At 40.5% G+C, this 17,779-nt stretch overlaps 1 non-coding gene across 1 annotated transcript; it reads left to right on the top strand.

The window, feature by feature from the left end:
- Positions 1–3,592: 3,592 nt before the first annotated feature.
- Positions 3,593–3,695, top strand: LOC122122126. The gene has a single exon (XR_006150116.1). It is a non-coding gene; the product is annotated as a U6 spliceosomal RNA (small nuclear RNA).
- Positions 3,696–17,779: the final 14,084 nt, after the last annotated feature.

The raw sequence follows: 17,779 nt of genomic DNA, 5'->3' as shown, positions 1-17,779 counted from the left end.
TGTGGGACTTGAACTCTGGGCCTGGACGGTATCCCTCAGCTCTTCAGCTCAAGGCTAGCACTCTACCACTTAAGCCACAGTGCCACTTCTGGTTTTCTGAGTGGTTTTATTGGAGATGAGTCTCACAGAGTTTCCTCCCTGGGCTGGCTTTGAACTACGATCCTCAGATCTCAGCCTCCTGAGTAGCTAGGATTACAGGTGTGAGCCACTAATTACTGGCGCAGAATAATTCTTGTAGGGGGCTTTTCTGTATTTTGTAGAATGGTTAGCAATCTCCCTGATCTGATCCCTATCAGATTCCAGCAACATCCTTCCAGTGTGTCAAGCAAAAATCTTTATAGACATTGGAAGATATTTCCTGGTGGGAAAATTCCTCCACTTAGGAATCATTGCTGTTTGAATAAACTGCTTGAATTATGTGGTTGAATTATGTGGTTGTAATACCAGTATTGCATTGAACTGATGGTCTTCATTCACTGTGTAATACCTTTTGATGATTTCCCATCATATATTGCAATAGCCCCATACTCAAGGCCCTGAAACTTTGTCCTACATAGACCCTTAAAGACTTGGTGGAGGTTCTGTAAGGTGCGCCAGTGGCTCATACCTATAATCCTAGCTATTCAAAAGGCTGAGATGTGAGGATCAAGGCTCAGAGCCAGCCCTGGCAGACAAGCCCTTGAGACCAAATTAACTAGACTATAATTAACCAAAGAGATAGATGCGAGATAGGTAGACTCACTAGATAGACAGATAAATAGATGTATATTATATGCTGGAATAGAAAAAAAAGACAAGATTGAAAGATTTTAGGAGAGAACAGTGTTTAAGAACAAAATAGAAATTCTAAAAATGTAATAACTAAAATGAATTCAGAATTTAACACCAATGAAACACAGCTGAAGAGAAGTAGTGAACTAAGTTTTCTCAGAAGAGAAAAGTTCAGAATAATGCATACAGAGACAGGAATAAGAACCTGAAAACAATGTAATAGAACAGGGTAAACCTGAAGCAACTGGAGGTCCAGCAATAGGGAATATAGTTAAAAATGCTTAAGTTATTTCCTAGAGCTTAGGAAAATCAAGCAACAGATTTCAAAGGCCCCACAAACCTCAAGCAAAATGTAATAAGTTGGGGCTGGGAAGGTGGCTCAGTGGTAGAGCACTCGCCTTGCATGCATGAGGCCCTGAGTTCGATTCCTCAGCACCACATAAGCAAAAAGAAAAAAGCCGGAAGTGGCGCTGTGGCTCAAGTGGTAGAGCGCTAGCCTTGAGCTGAAGAGCTAAGGGAGAGTACCCAGGCCCAGAGTCAGGCCCCAGGACCCTCAAGAAAAGAAAAAGAAAAGGACCAGAGAACTAATGAACATGAAAAAAAAACTCAGTTGAGAGGAGGATAATCAGAGTAAAAGTTTTTTATTCATGGAAGTTAAGTTGTAGATTTATATTGAACTTGAACATTCCAAGTTGTATGTTGTGACAGGAAGGGTTTTTTTTTGTCGGCCATGGGGCTTGAACTCGGGGCCTGGGTGCTATCCCTGAATTCTATTGTTCAAGGCCAGTGCTCTACCACCTTGAGCCGCAGCTGGTGGTTTATTGGAGATAAGAGTCTCACAGACGTTCCTGCCTGGGCTGGCTTCAAACTACAATCCTCAATCTCAGCCTCCTGAGTAGCTAGGATTATAGTTGTGAGCCACTAGCACAGTTTAGCAAGATTTTTGAAAAGAAGACAAAAATAGTTTATAAAAGAATACTAGTCCAAATAAAAGTGAGAAAGGAAAGAACAGAGCATATAGGGGTAAAAATTGGAGAGATGATAAATTCAAATGTATCAGAAGTTGCATTTAACGTAATGGATGGGCTGAGACTGTAGCTCACTGGTAGACTACTTGTCTAGTATACTTTTAAAAAGCTCTGGGTTCTATCTCCAGAAATGCAACAAGAAAAAAATTATAGAGCTGGGAATGTGGCTTAGTGGTAGGTGCTTGCCTAGCATGCAGGAAGCTCTGGGTTCAGTTCCTCAGTACCACATAACAGAAATAGCCAGATGCTCAAGTGGTAGAGTGCTAGTCTTGAACACAGAGAGTCAGGGACAGTGACCAGGCCCAGTGCCTAAGCTCCAGGACCAGCAAGACCAGCATCAGGTCAGGCACTGGTGGCTTATGCCTATAATCCTAGCTACTCAGAAGCTTGGTATTTGAGGATCACTGCTCAAAGTCAGCCCACGCAGGAAAGCCCATGAGTCTCATCTTTAGTTAACCACCAAATAGCCAGAAGTGGTACTGTGGCTCAAGTGTAAAATGCTAGCCTGGGTAAAATGCCCAGGCCCTGAGTTCAAGCCCCAGTACTAGAACAAGGATCAAATGACATCCAGCCATATATATATATGTATATATATGCATATATGTGCATATATATGTATATATATATATATGAGAAATACCTAAGATGCCAAGTTATAGAAATGAAAAGTAAAAGTTTTTTTTTTTTAAAGGTAAGTATGGATCAGGCTGAGCTCTGAATTGTAATGAGGGTTGGCCCAGGCATAAACAAGCCAGGGCTCACTAAGCCTAGCTACTCAGGAGGCTAAGATCTGAGGATCATGGTTTGAAGACAGCTAGGGCTGAAAAGTCCTAGTGCTTTCCTAGATTTAACCTAGAATGTGTAAACACACTGGAGGTGTGGCTCAAGGGACAGAGCCAGCCTTGAGCAAAAAAGCTAAAGGGGGCTCCGAATTCAAACCCCAGTACTAGCACCGAAAGAAAGAAAAAAAGAAAGAAAGAAAGAAGGAAAGAAAAAGAGAGAAAGAAAGAAACAGAAAGAAAGAAAAGACTGAAGAGTAACAAAAAAGATTTGAGCGCATTGCTCAAGTGGTAGATTGCCTGCCTGGCAAGTTCAAATTTTAGGGCCAACAAAACAAAATCCACGAAGTCTCATAAAATGTGGGCATGTGGGCTGGAGAGCCTGGATCTCCAGAATGTGGCTCAGGGCTTGGTTCAATCCTAGCACCAAAAAAAAAAAAACAAAACTAAAATGATGTTGTTGCTATATTCAAACAATTTCTACAGAAAATATGCTGGTAGAGAAGAATGACAGTTGACAATGATAAAGGTTTAATTCACTAGGAAGTTTTTTTGTTTTTTTTTTCCAGCACCCCAAAGCTGGGTGCTGGTGGCTCACGCCTGTAATCCTAGCTACTCAGGAGGCTGGGATCTGAGGATCGCGGTTCAAATCCAGCCTGGGCAGGAAGGTCCTTGAAACTCTTATATCCAATAAACCACCAGAAAACTGGAAGTGGTGCCGTTGCTCAACTGGTAGAGCGCTCACTTTGAGCTGAAGAGCGCAGGGACAGCACCCAGGCCCAGAGTTCAAGACCCACGACCAACAAAAAACAAAACAAAACAAAAAAAGGAGTCTTCCGGACTTTACTGCCAGGGCTGGCTTTGAACCAGGATCCTCAGATCTCAGCCTCCTGAGTAGCTAGTATTACAGGCGTGAGCCATGGGCACCTGCAGGACTACTTATTAGACTACTTATTAGACTGAAAAGACAACAACTGGTGTTGATGCGGTGGTAGGAAAATCGGAACCTTTCCTGCTACCTTTGACGGAGCACATACTAAAACTGAAATACAGTAATTGATTAGCAAGGCCTTGGCTCAAGAATGACAAGCATAATCATGAAATGTTCCATATTTTTATGTCCATCTTTCCCTCAGAGTTCTGGGGCCCTGGCATAATCAGAGGAAGGAGACATAAGAAAGTACAGTAGCTGAACTTCTAGCTATCTCAGGGTGGAGAGAGCATATGCCTCCCATCCCCCCTACCTTTGAGCCAAGCCTCCCAGGCCTCTACCCAGCCAGAGGTTCCTGAACCTTGGTAAGGAGTGAGGGTATTTGTAGTAGCCCAGCTTCCTGGGACTGGTGCAACTTGAACCTACAATCCGCGAAAGGAGTTGCCAGCCCTCACTCAAGCTGGCTGGAAGCTTTTTATTTAGCTATGTAGTGACTGTCTCCAGCTCACAGGGCTTTGGAAGACAGCCCCATTTGCTTTTCATGGGGGATTTTTATAGGAAAGGGTTAGCTGTAGCAAGCTAGCAAGGTTACAGAAGCAACATAGCCTTGAGCCCCAAGAGCCTAGGCAAAACAATCTTGATTTGGTCAGCATGACCAATACTGTCAATGCTATTGATACTATTGATACTTGATTACAAAAAGTCAAAACATATCCTTGGATTACAAATGTCAAAATACAATCTGGTGGGGGTAGTCTATTTCATAGAAATGATTTTTTTTTTGGGGGGGGGGGGTCCGGTCGTAGGGCCTGAACTCTGGGCCTGGGCGCTGTCCCTCAGCTCTTCAGCTCAAGGCTAGCGCTCTACCACTTGAGCCACAGCGCCACTTCCGGCTTTTTGCTTTTTGCTTATGTGGTGCTGAGGAATCGAACCCAGGGCCTCATGCATGCAAGGCAAGCGCTCTACCACTGAGCCATCTTCCCAGCCCCAGAAATGATTTTTTTAAATTATAAGCTCCTGACTAATATGACAACTCACTGCAGCTGGTGGTAAGCCTCAAGGTTGTCAGTGACTTCAGCAAAGTTAGTGGTACACTACAAAGCTGCCAGCTTGGTAAACTTGAGTGAGGGAGAGATGTTCTTTTGCTTTTTAGCAAGGATGTAAAGCAGCCTTAGGCTGGAGTTTTTCTTTACCAAGAGGTTTTGGCCTTTGTCAATAATTTTGTTCTGTTTTCTGATTTCACATTTTCGTTCTGATGGATATCCTTCTTCTCCAAGGGAAAGAGGCTGGGGGGAGAGAGTAAACTTCCTGTAGCAGGAGGGACTGAGGCCAGACAATAGAAGGAACTTTCTGCCAGTGAATAGTAACTCATATAGCTTGAATTTTTGGTGAGAATTATCACAGTATTGACCAATACTGCCTTTCTCCAGGTCTGCCCATCCCCTCTGTTTCTTTTTTTCTTTTTTTTTTGGTCGTGGGGCTCGAACTCTGGGCTTGGGCACTGTCCCTGTGCTCTTAAGCTCAAGGCGAGGGCTCTACTGCTTGAGCCACAGTGCCACTTCCAGTTTTCAAGTGGTTTTTATTGGAGATAAGAATTTCACGGATTTTCCTGCCTGGGCTGGCTTTGAACGGAGATCCTCAGATTTCAGCCTCCTGAGTAGCTAGGATTACAGGCCTGAGCCACGGGCACCCGGCTTCCCATTTCTTTAGAAACATTTCTATTAGCATATATTACTTGTGCTGATTTTTATTGTAACATTTCATTATATGATTACAATATATCTTGATTAGACTTAGCTCCTTGATCTCACCTCTTCTCCCTCCTTAAACCAACCAGTTTCATTGTCTTATTTTCATATAAGAATGTAAAATACTACAAGCTGGACACCCGTGGCTTATGCTTATAATCATAGCTGACACTGAGGTTTGAAGCCAGCTCAGGCAGAAAAGTTTGCTGGGAGCTAATCTCCAAAATAACCAGCAAAAGCAGGGAGACATGCCAGCTGAACAAGCACAAGACCCTGAGATCAAATCTAGGTACCAACAAAAACAAAAACAGAAACAAAAAACCAACAGCTTCAACTACATTCACCCTATCAGTTTACCCTTAGCCTCCGAAGACTTGTTTTATATTCCTGCCATTTGTTTTCTAAATGTATGTTAATTATTCAAAGAAGTTTCTTCATGGTATTTCACACATGTGTTTACTGCACTTTGATTGGATGCCTCTATTAGTCTCTCCTTACCCATGCCCTTACCCTCTATTATTTTGTGAGGTTTCTGTGAACTTTCCATGAGTTTTGTTATGCTATCTTAATGCGCAGATACAATATTTTTCAATATTCACCCTCTATTATTTTTTGCCTCTCTCCATATTCCCTAATCTACTTTTATGAACTTTATATATATGTGTATATGTACATATGTCTGTATATATGTATACATACATAGATGATCATGTATGTATATAGCTTATGTTTGAGTATATCATATATATAGTACATATAATGTGTATATATAGTATATTATGTATATATAATGTATATAGTGTGTATATATATATCATGTATATATATCATGTATATATAGTAATATATCACATATGCATATATATGGTCATGTATATAAATATATAGCTTACGTCTTTGAGTATAGCTTTCATATATGAGAGGAAAAAATGCAACCTTTCTCTTTCTGAACCTGGTTTAACATGATACTCCCTAGTTTTCATTTTCCTGAAATGTTTTCATTTCTCTGAAAACTTAATTTCCTTCTTCTTTATGACTGTGTTTGCACACCATAGTTTCTTGATCCATTTGGGCTGTTTTCATAAACTGGAAGTGGTGCTGTGGCTCAAGTGGTAGAGTGTTCACCTTGAGCTGAAGAGCTCAGGGACAGTGCCTAGGCCCAGAATTCAAGTCCCATGACCACCACAACTATCACCACCAACAACAAAAACTAAAGTTTTCTGAGGCATCTTCATACTGCTCTTCATAGTGGTTGCACTAATTTGCAGTTCCACCCATAGTATATTGGAGTTCCATTTTCTTTGCAAACTCACTAGCATTTGTTGCTCATGTTTTGTTGTTGTTTGTTGTTTTGTTTTTGTCGGTTGTGGGGCTTGAACTCAGGACCTGGATGCTGCTGTTCCTGAGCTTCTTTTGCCCAAGGCTAGTGCTCTACCTCTTCAGCTACAGCACCACTTCTGGTTTTTGAGTGATTAATTGGGTATAAGAGTCTCAAGGGAACTTTTCTGCGCAGGCTGGCTTCAAACTGTGATCTTCAGATCTCGGCTTCCTGAGCAGCTAGGACTACAGGTGTGAGCCATCAACATCTGGCCTGTTGCCCATATTCTTGTTGATGACTATTCTGACTGGAGTGAGGTGAAAACCTCAGTGTCATTTTTATTTGCATTGCTTTTGTAGCCAGGGATATTGAGCATTTCTTTCTTTCTTTTTTCGGTCGGTTGTGGGGCTTGAACTCTGGACTTGGGCGCTGTCCCTGTGTCTTCAGCTCAAGGCAAACACTTTACCGCTTGAACCACAGCACCACTTCCAGTTTTCTAGTGGTTAATTGAAGATAAGAGTCTCACAGACTTTTCTGCCTGGGCTGGATTTGAACTGTACTCCTCAGATCTCAGCCTCCTCAGTAGCTAGGATTACAGGCGTGAGCCACCGGCGCCCGGCTTGTTGAGCATTTCTTTATGTATTTATTGTCAATTGATACTTCTTTCAAGAATTGTGTGCTCAGTTTATTTGCCCATTGTTGATTTTTAGGGAGTTTTTTTTTTTTTGTCAGTTGTGGGGCCTGAACTCTGGGTCTGGGCCCTGTCTCTCAGTTCTTCAGCTCAAGGACAGCGCTCTACCACTTGAGCCTCAGTGCCACTTCCAGCTTTTTCTGCTTATGTGGTGCTGAGGAATTGAACCCAGGGCCTCATGCATGTGAGGCAAGCGCTCTACCACTGAGCCACCTTCCCAGCCCGGGAGTTTTGTTTTTTTTTTTTAGCTCCCTCTATGTTATTAATCTCTTGTCAGATAAAAAGTTGCAAAGATTTTTTTTTCATTCTGTGGGCTGTCTTTTGAGCCTAGTGACTATGTTGTGAAGAAACTTTTAAGTTTGATGAAATCCCATTTGTCAATCTTTACTCTTATTTGCTGAGTTCTATTCAGGAAGTAATTATCTATGCCTATATGTTCCAATGTTTCTTTATTCTTTCCTGTAGTAGTTTCAAAATGTGAGGACTTATATTAAGATCTTTGGTCCATTTTGCAGATTCTTGCAGAGCAATAGAGATCTAGTTTCAATCTTCCACATGTGGATTTCTAGTTTTCCCAGAAATATTTGTTGAAGTGACTGTCTTTTCTCTGATGTATGTTTTGAGCTCCTTTGTTAAAAAGCAGATAGATGGCTATGGACTTATTTCTGTGTCTTCTATTCTTTTTCATTGATCTTGTGTCTATTTATGTTCTAGCACTGTGATGAGTTAGTTTTTATTAAGTTGTTATTATTATTAAGTTGTATTAAGTGCTTACTATTACATGCCATGCTTTGTTTGTTGTTGTTATTGTTGTTTTTAAATTACTATGGCTCAGAGGTTTGAATTCAGGTATTGTGATATTCCTAGCACAACTCTTTTTACTCAGGATTGTTTTTGCTACTTGAGGTCTTTTGTGCTTCCAAAGAAACTGTAGAATTAATTTTTTTATATGAAGAATGTCATTGAATTTTAATGGGAGTGCATTTTATCTTCAATTTCTTTCTTCAGTGACTTATAGTTTTCATTGTAGAGTTCTTTTTTTTTTTTGTCAGTTGTGGTGCCTGAACTCTGGGCCTGGGCGCTGTCCCTCAGCTCTTCAGGTCAAGGCCAGCTCTACCATTTGAGCCACAATTCCACTTGTGCTTTTTTCTGCTTATGTGGTGCTGAGGAATCGAACCCAAGGCCTCATGCATGGGAGGCAAGCACTCTACCACTGAGCCACCTTCCCAGCCCAAAGGTTTTGTTTTCTTTTCTTTTTTCTTTTTCTTTTTTTTTGTTAGTAATGGGGCCTGAACTCTAGGCCTGGGCACTGTCCCTCAGCTCTTCAGCTTAAGTTGAGTGCTCTACCACTTGAGCCACAGCTCCACTTCCAGTTTTCTGAGTGGTTTATTGGAGATAAGAGTCTCACAGAGACTGGCTTTGAACCGAGATCCTCAGATCTCAGCTTTCTTAGTAGCTAGAATTATAGGTGTGACCCACCAATGCCCAGCTTTCTAAGACTTTTTGATTGAAATTTTGCAACCTTTTAGGTATGAGAGTAAATCATTTGAAAACAGGGATAATATGTCTTTTTTTCTTCCCTGTTTTAATCTTTTATACTTTCTTCTCTTGTCTTACTGCTCTGGTTAGGAATTCCACCATTATGTTAAATAAGAGAGGAAAGTTTATTCCTGACTTGTGGAAAGAGTTTCAATTTAGTTCACTTAGCATGATGTTGGCTGAATTTCTGTCTAGTTCTTAAATTGATTTCCTTGTTTCATTTATCTCTTTATTTGGATCCTCTTGAAGGAGGAGAAAGAGGTATGAAAATATCCATGTGAAAAAAAATAACTGTGCAAAAGCACACAGAAATTTTATTGTGGGAAAATGCAGACTATTTTGGAAAGCAGAGAAAAAGAGAAAAGAAAAAAAACTAACAGACATAAAACTGAACAGCAAACTCATAGATCAAGAATGAACAGAGCAAATCAAAGCAACTCAGTCTTGCTTTCTGAGAGGAAGTGTGGTTATAGGTGTGTCCTATCCAAGTGTCTAACATTCTCCTCCAATCTTTGGACCTCTGAGAGCTGACTGTGTTTGGTGTTGCTTCAAGTTTCCTTTTTGGAGGGGATCTTTTCTGGAAGCATAGGTTTCTTCTAGACTTCCACTGTCCTCCCTAAGCCCTCTGAGCACCCCTTGGATTGTCCTAGGTGCAATGTTCTCTGGTAGAGGCTGTGGTCTGGATGCAGCTGCTGTTGAGATGAGGTAGTGCACATTTGGTGGATTAGTAGTAATTCCCAGGCCCTGGGCTTCTCTGTCCAGATTCTGATGGAGATGGGAAGTTTCTAGATGCAGAGACAGATGTAGGTGTACCTGCTTTGCTTACAACCTCTCTGGGCTATTAATTTTACATTCACATGCTGAATTGGGCACTACCCTCAGGGATGCAATGAATTATACAGAACTCTCTCTTGTATGACTTTTGTGTTGAGTGGAGGGAAGAATGGAGAGTTGAAGACCAGACTGGGATGCATAGCAATTTTGAGCCTCCCAGAAAAGATCTAATCTCAAAAACAAACAAAATGTAATAAACATCACTTGTGTATTAAATCTCTTTGAAACTTAGGAATTTTGGAAATTTACCTAAGATGATGGAAAGGGTGCATCAAAAGGCTTCCTGCAAGTGTCATGCTTAATAATAAAGCTTAAAATATTTCTTTATGTTCAGAATAGGTCTTAGATTATAATAATTGCTATGAGAAACAAACTCCCCAAACTCACAAGTTTGACAAAACAGAAACACATTTTTCCCCCTTATATAACAGTACAATATGAATGTTCCTCATCAGCTAATGACTTCTCCTGGAGTGGTTCAGAGACTCAGGTTTCTTTCCATACTGTGGCCCTGCATCCTTTAAGACTTCAGAATTCGCTGCATGCAGCCAGCAGAGTAAGAACAGCTGGAGAAGATGTTACTGAAACTGATGGTGTTTACTATGGCAGAGTTACCAAAGAACAGTTACCAGATACTGATTGGTGATGCACCAGGGAAGACGTATACAAAAGAGAGGGAGGAAGCCTCTGCCCAATCTTTGGGTACCAAATTCATGATGTTGTCCCTGAAAAGAATTTGAGGGCACAGAGATGTAGACCAAAGAAATTTTACTAGTAAAGCAAAGCAAAAGGAAAGACAGAGTATACAACTCAGACATGGGTGCGGGCATATTTGCTAACAGGTGCAATAAGCGCTCCAACATCATGAGGATTTATGGTGAAAAAGTAGATTGAGGTTTGGCCCAAGTTTGCTTTGGGATGAATGTGCCTTTATGTTTTGGCTCTGGTGTATTCTGACATTCTTTTTTTTTTTTTTGTCAGTCATGGGGCTTGAACTCAGGACCTGGACACTGTCTCTGAGCTTTTTCACTCAAGCTTAGCTCTCTACTATTTTGTGCCACAGCTCCATTTCTGGCTTTCTGGTGGTTTATTGGAAATAAGAGTCTCATGGACTTTCCTGCCTGGGCTAGCTTTGAACCGCAGTCCTCAGATCTCAGCCTCCTGAGTAGCTAGGATTATAGGCGTGAGCCACCACTGTCATTTTTACTGTGACACTGTTTTAGCTATTGGGCCTAGAGATTTCAAGGTTGGCCTGTTCACTAAACTTGGGTCTTTGGTATCTAGGCATTCTTTCAAACAAAGGATGAATTCTGCCATATGCTCCCTTAAAAAGAGGTGTCCATTTCTGAGATAAGTATTTTCAAACACATTTTGTGCCCAGAGGAGTTATTTTCCCAAGTGCCCCTCCCACCCCCCAGGATAAAAGTGTGCCTACTAATCAGCTGGAAAAGCAGACAAGGTCAGGGAGAGTTGCTATTTCTCCCTTTTTTTTTTTTTTATGAAACATTGCTGCTTATGAGGGAGTATAAAGCTTAAAGCAAACAATGCTCCTGTGCTATTCATTAATACAGGACTTGTCTCTGAATTCCTGGGCTGTTTGCCATATCTCATTTTTACTGATCTATCCTGCCTCAAAAGCATGCATACTTCTTAACTAACTTTGCCTATGAGTGACCTATAACTTCTGCTCAGAACTGCAACTATATACCCTGTGGAATTTTTTCAATACTAAAGATTGAACCAAAGGCCTTGTACGTGCTTAGGTAAGTGTTGTACCATTAACTACATCCCCAGCTACCCCATGGACTATTGTGTTCAACTAATAAATTAAAATTAAGAATACATTTAATAGTAACTCAGTATCTTTTTTCTGAACTGTGTCTAATGGAATAGAAGTCTGAATCAAACACAGTTGTTGCTGCATTTCAAAGACCAAGAATAGTTCATAGCTTAGAAGGCAGAGCTAATCAGAACAATAGTGCCTAGTGCCTGGGCACTGACTTGAGCTTCTTTCTGCTCAAGGCTAACACTCAGTCACTTAAGCCACAGTGCCACTTCTGGTTTTTTCTGTGTATGTGTTACTGAGGAATCGAACTAGGGCTTCATGCATGCTAGGCAAGCACTCTACCACTAAGCCACATTCCCAGTTCCCAGAACAATAGTTTTGAAGGTGAAGTTTTTCATATTTTAGTGATAGCATGTTATGTCACAAAAAACTCTGACTACAGCTTATACAAAGCTCATCCTTCTTTTAAATCTATGACAACTTGAATATGATTTACTATTGAGCTATAGCCACAGTCCTATTTCCTATTCTTAAAAATTAGCGTACAATTTGTGGAGGGGAAGGGAAAAAAACAAATTGTTTAAATAGGGATACAGGTGGACCCATTGCAACAATGAGATGTACAAGATGTTATGTTGAAAAATGAACTTTACAACTTTGGTGGTGGGGGGGAAAAAGGGGAGAGATGGGAAGGGAGGGATGGGAAGGGGAAACAAAGGAGGAGGCAACAATGCTTGATGAGAAATATACTCATTCCCTCTGTATGATATTTTCACAATTAAAAAAACTTATTAAAAATTAGCATAATACATGATCTTCAAACTGTTCACTGAGATACCCCAGCACTTAAGAGCCTCAGAGAATCAGAATATTTTAAGATTTCAAGGGAAACAGCAAAATCAGTTGGACATGACATAATCTACTGCTGTTGAGTTCTGCATTTTGACACATAAAACAGAACTGTTACAGTATTTCTTTTAACCTGTATGTTGAGGATATAAGCTCTCTAATCATCTAAGAGCCCAACTTTATTGAAGGATAATGTATGATAATTTGATGAGTAGTGATATCTATATATCTCTATCTCTGGGACCATAATCAAGATAAAGAATATTTCAATAATGAAAGTAGATCTTCTAAATAGATCATCCTGCCTGATCTTGGCTGCAACCACTGACAAGCAATGTGCTTTCTTTTGGTGGGGGTAGGGGTGGAGAGTAGGGGGAAGGTTGTGGATATACAATGCACGGCCTTATACTTGCATATTCTAGGCAAGAGCTCAACAAATAAGCTATGTTCTCAGCCCTAATCTCCTTTTTTGTCATTATAAAGTAGCTTTCATTCTCTAGACTTTTCATGCAAATTACATCATATAATATATACTATTTTTTTTCATCAGTTGTGGGGCTTGAACTCTGGGCCTGGGCGCTGTCCCTCAGCTTTTCAGCTCAAGGGTAGCACTCCATCATTTGAGCTACAGCACCACTTCCGGTTTTCTGGTGGTTTATTGGAGATAAGAGGCTCATGGACTTTCCTGCCTGAGCTGGCTTTGAAACTCCATCCTCAGATCTCAGCCTCATTCTTAGCTCAGCATAAAGAATCTTATCCATGTTGTGTATTCAGGAATGTATCGACATTTTATTACTTTTTGTTGCTGTGTAGTATTTCATTGCATTGATATACCACATTTTGTTTACACAATAACTTGTTGATGGAAATTTGATTTTTTTTTCACTTTTAGCTATTTTTTTTCTTTTTTTCTTTTTCTTTTTGCTAGTCATGGGGCCTGAACTCTGGGCCTGGGCACTGTCCCTGAGCTCTTCAGCTCAAGGCTAGCGCTCTGACACTTGAGCCACAGCCCCACTTCTGGCTTTTTCTGCTTATGTGGTGGCTGAGGAATTGAACCCAGGGCCTCATGCATGCAAGGCAAGCGCTCTACCACTGAGCCACCTTCCCAGCCCCGCAATTTTTTTTTTTTAACAAAGTTACTTTGAACATTTTAGACAACTCTTGGTGTAGACATAACTTTTATTTGTCTTTGGTATATATGTAAGAATAGAATGGGGGGAGTATCTTTAATTTTATGTCTCTCCCAAAGTGATGCTATTGTTTTTTGCTCCCATGAGCAGTGTATAGAGTTCTATGGCCTTTTCAGCAAGAGTTTACTTAAATGAATCACTTTTTATAGTAGGTATATTAAGGAGAATATGTGAATAAACAAAACAAATCACTCAAAACCCCACTATAAGATATAACCACTTAACTTTGAAAAATACTTTTAGTTGGTAAGTGGTAATTATATATGTTTAGAGTGTTCAGTGTGATATTGTAATATATTCATGCAACGTGTAATGATCAGATAGGCCTACCTGACCTATCTGCCATCTCAGTGTAATATCTGAGTTGCTAGCAGAAAGTTCCTTCTATGGTTGGCCTCAGGCCCTCCTGTTGTTGGAAATTTATTCTCTCCCCTGAACCCCCTTTTCCCTGGAGAAAAAGTATCCATGGGAACAAAAGTGTAAAATCAAAAAACAGAACAAAATTATTGATAAAGGACAAAAATCTCTTGGTAAAAAAAAATCCTAGACAAAGTCTAACCTTTGTAGTCAGCCTTTGCCCCTTCTCTATCCTTGCTAAGAAGCAAAAGAACATCTCTCCCTCACTCATTTACCAAGCTGGCAGCTTTGCAGAAGGCTACTGACAACCTTGAGGCTTATCACCAGCTGCACTGAGTTGCTGTGTTAGTCAGGAGCTTATAATAAAAATCATTTCTGTAATAGTGTCAATAGCACTGATAGTATTGGTCATGCTGACCAAGTCAAGATTATGTTTTGCCTAAGCTCCTGTGACTCAAGGCTATGTTTTTGCTGTTTTACTTCTGTAACCTTGCTTGCTTGCCTCAGTAACAGGGCTTTAAGCCCACCAATTGAAGACCACCGCCGAGTGGTCCCACTATGGGCTGCCTATTGCAAATTATTACATATGATATTTACCATAAAGAACAAATTAGGGAGCTGGGAAGGTGGCTTAGTGGTAGAGTGCCTGCCTTGCATGCATGAGGCCCTGGGTTCGATTCCTCAGCACCACATAAGCAGAAAAAGTCAGAAGTGGGGCTGTGGCTCAAGTGGTAGAGAGCTAACCTTGAGCTGAAGAGCTCAGGGCCAGTGCCCAGCCCCAGAGTTCAGGGGCTATTTAATTTTAATAAAAATTAAAATATAAATAAATAAATAAAATTTAAGTTTATGTCACTATAACCAATGAAAATGTGCCAAACCTACCTTGCATGGCTTGTCTATATAACTATATGTAACCTACCCCTATAAAAACCCATCCTACCCTGAGCTCAAGGCTGCTCTACTTCTGGGTGGTAGAAAGCGGTCCCCGCATGGTGGTAATAAAGTTTCTAGTTCCTTTAACTGGGTGTCTTGGAGTCTCTTTTGGATCTGGGATATTATACTCAGATTTTATTTATTTATTTTTTTGGTTGGTTGTTGGGCTTCAACTCTGGGCCTGGGCTCTGTACCTCAGCTCTTCAGCTTAAGGCTAGTGCTCTACCACTTGAGCCACAGTGCCAATTCAGGTTTTCTGGTGGCTAATTGGGGAAAAGAGGCTCACGGATGTTCTTGCCGGGGCTGGCTTTGAACCATGATCCTCAGATCTCAGCCTCCTGAGTAGCTAGGATTACAGGTGTGAGCCACCGGCGCCTGGCTCTCAGAATTTTTTTATAATGGTAAAAAATACCAATGGTAAAATTCAAAACCACATCTACTGTTTTGAAATATTTAATCCATACAGTTCTATGAAACATTTGAAGTTACTCTTCCAGTCTAGCACCTCTTCCTTTTTTGTTTGGATATGGAGATTGAACTCAGGGCCTTGCTCTCTCCCTTTTTCTGCTCAAGGCTGGTGCTCTACCATTGAGCCATACAACTACTTCTATTTTTTTTTCTGATTAATTCATAACAGTCTCAAAGACTTTTTGCCTGGACTGGTTTTGAGCCACAATCCTCAAGGTCTCAGCCTTCCAAGTAGCTAGGATCATTGGCATGAACTACCAGCACCTAGCTAAACTCTCTTCAATCATTCCTCCCCCCCCCCAGCCTTTCCAGACTTTGTTATCTACTGTTTTTTCTCTATCTTTTTTATATCATTTTGTTTAGTTTCCACAAACAAATTAGAACATGCAGTATTTGTCTTTTTGTGTCTAACTTTATTTTTCCTAATATAATGTTCTTTTATTCTATCCATTTCCTGCAAATGACAGACTTTCATTCTTGTTTATCACTAAAATATATTCTGTTGTGTGTATGTATGTATTCATATGTGTGTATCACACTTTTCTTTCTTTCTTTCTCTTTCCTTCTTTCTTTCTTCCTTTCTTTCTTTCTTTCTTCCTTTCTTTCTTTCTTTCTTTCTTTCTTTCTTTCTTTCTTTCTTTCTTTCTTTCTTTCTTTCTTTCTTTCTTTCTTTCTTAATTTCTTCCTTTCTCCCTTTCTCCATTTCTTCCTTTCTGCTAGTCCTGGGCTTGAATTCAGGGCCTAGACACTGTTCCTGACCTCTCTGGGCTCAGGGTACCACTTGAGCCAGAGCATCACTTCCATCTTTTTCTGTTTATGTGGTACTGAGGAATCACCCAAGGCTTCATGCATGCTAGGCAAGCCCTCTACCACTAAGCCATATTCCCAGCCCCTTAAATTTTTATTTCTTTTGTGTCATATTTTTTCTAATTTTTCTACACTGAACTAATATAATTCTTTCATGAGGTGAGACATCAATACTGTCACTATTACCATCAACATCAGCAGCAGCATCAGCAACACCTGAATTCAAGCCCAGTACAAGCACAAAAGGTGAAAACAAGTTAATCAAAACAATCATGTTTCACTTCTATCTCCTCTCAGCACCTTTCAATTTTTATAAGCAAATCCTGAATATCTGTACCATATCTGTACAATTTTTCCAAAATACATTAAAAGTCATAGCAAGATATTTAAATATCCAGTTAGTAATCAAATCTATATAAGTATCTTATGACATGGTGTTTTTTCCCCCCTTTTTGCATTTCTAGGATTTGAACTTACTAGGAAAGTGCTCTATCACTTGAACCATGCTCCAAGTTCTTTTTTCTTTTAATTATTTTTTTCCCCAGAGTTTTGCTTATGTGGTCTAAGAAGATGTATTTATGACTTCTGAGTAACTGGGATGACAGGTATGTGCCAACATGCTCATCATTTTTTTTTTCCGTAATAGGTTCCTGTAGACTTTTTTTTTTAATTTTTATTGTGAAAATACTGTACAGAGGGGTTACAATTTACATGAGCAAGATAATGAGTACATTTCTTTTTTTTTTTTTTTTTATTTTAGTTGAAAACATACTGTACAGAGGGGTTACAATTACATGGGCAGGAAAATGCATACATTTCTTACCAAGCATTGCAGCCTCCTCCTTTGTTTACCCTTCACCTCCCTTCCCAGCCTCCCCCCTCCCCCCCACCCAATCATACCCCCCCTCCCTCACCCCCACCGACATTGTAAAGCTGGTTTTGACATGACATTTTGTACTTCTCATTGTTGCAACAGGTCCACCTGGATCCTTAAACGACTTGTTTGTCCCTGTCTCCTCCACATGTTATACTGACATCAAATATAGTGAAAGCGGGGGGAGTACATTTCTTATCAAGCATTGTAGCCTCCTCCTCCTGTAGACTTTTTGCTTGGGAAAAAGTAATTAGGATTATAGATATGAACCATGGTGTTGATCTCATAAGGTTTTTCTTTTTCTTTTTTTTTTTTGGTCCGGTTGTGGGGCCTGAACTCTGGGCCTGGGTGCTGTCCCTCAGCTCTTCAGCTCAAGGCTAGCGCTCTACCACTTGAGCCACAGCGCCACTTCCGGCTTTTTTCTTTTTGCTTATGTGGTGCTGAGGAATCGAACCCAGGGCCTCAGGCATGCAAGGCAAGCGCTCTACCACTGAGCCACCTTCCCAGCCCCTCATAAGGTTTTTCTTTGCTTGTTTATTTATTACCAGATTGTTAGCTCTCACTCCTACTTTTTCACTCACTGCTAGTGCTTTACCCACTGGAGCCACACGTCCAGTCCAGTATCACATAGAAATTTTTGTTTTTTGCCAGTCCTGGGGCTTGAACTCAGGGCACTGTCCCTGAATTTCTTTTGCTCAAAGCTAGCACTCTACTACTTGAGCCACAGCACCGTTTCTGGTGGTACTGAAGAATGGAAACCAGTGCTTTTTGCATGCTAGGTAAGCCACATTCCCAGCCCACATAGGTTTTGGTGTATTGAAATAGGATCCAAATAGGACCTACACAGTACAAATGGTTAATAGGTCCCTTTAATCT

Source organism: Dipodomys spectabilis, unplaced genomic scaffold (assembly GCF_019054845.1).
Source record: "Dipodomys spectabilis isolate Male_0828 unplaced genomic scaffold, ASM1905484v1 ptg000204l, whole genome shotgun sequence".
NCBI classification, from domain to species: domain Eukaryota; kingdom Metazoa; phylum Chordata; class Mammalia; order Rodentia; family Heteromyidae; genus Dipodomys; species Dipodomys spectabilis.
This window is presented reverse-complemented; position numbering and strand designations above follow the sequence as displayed.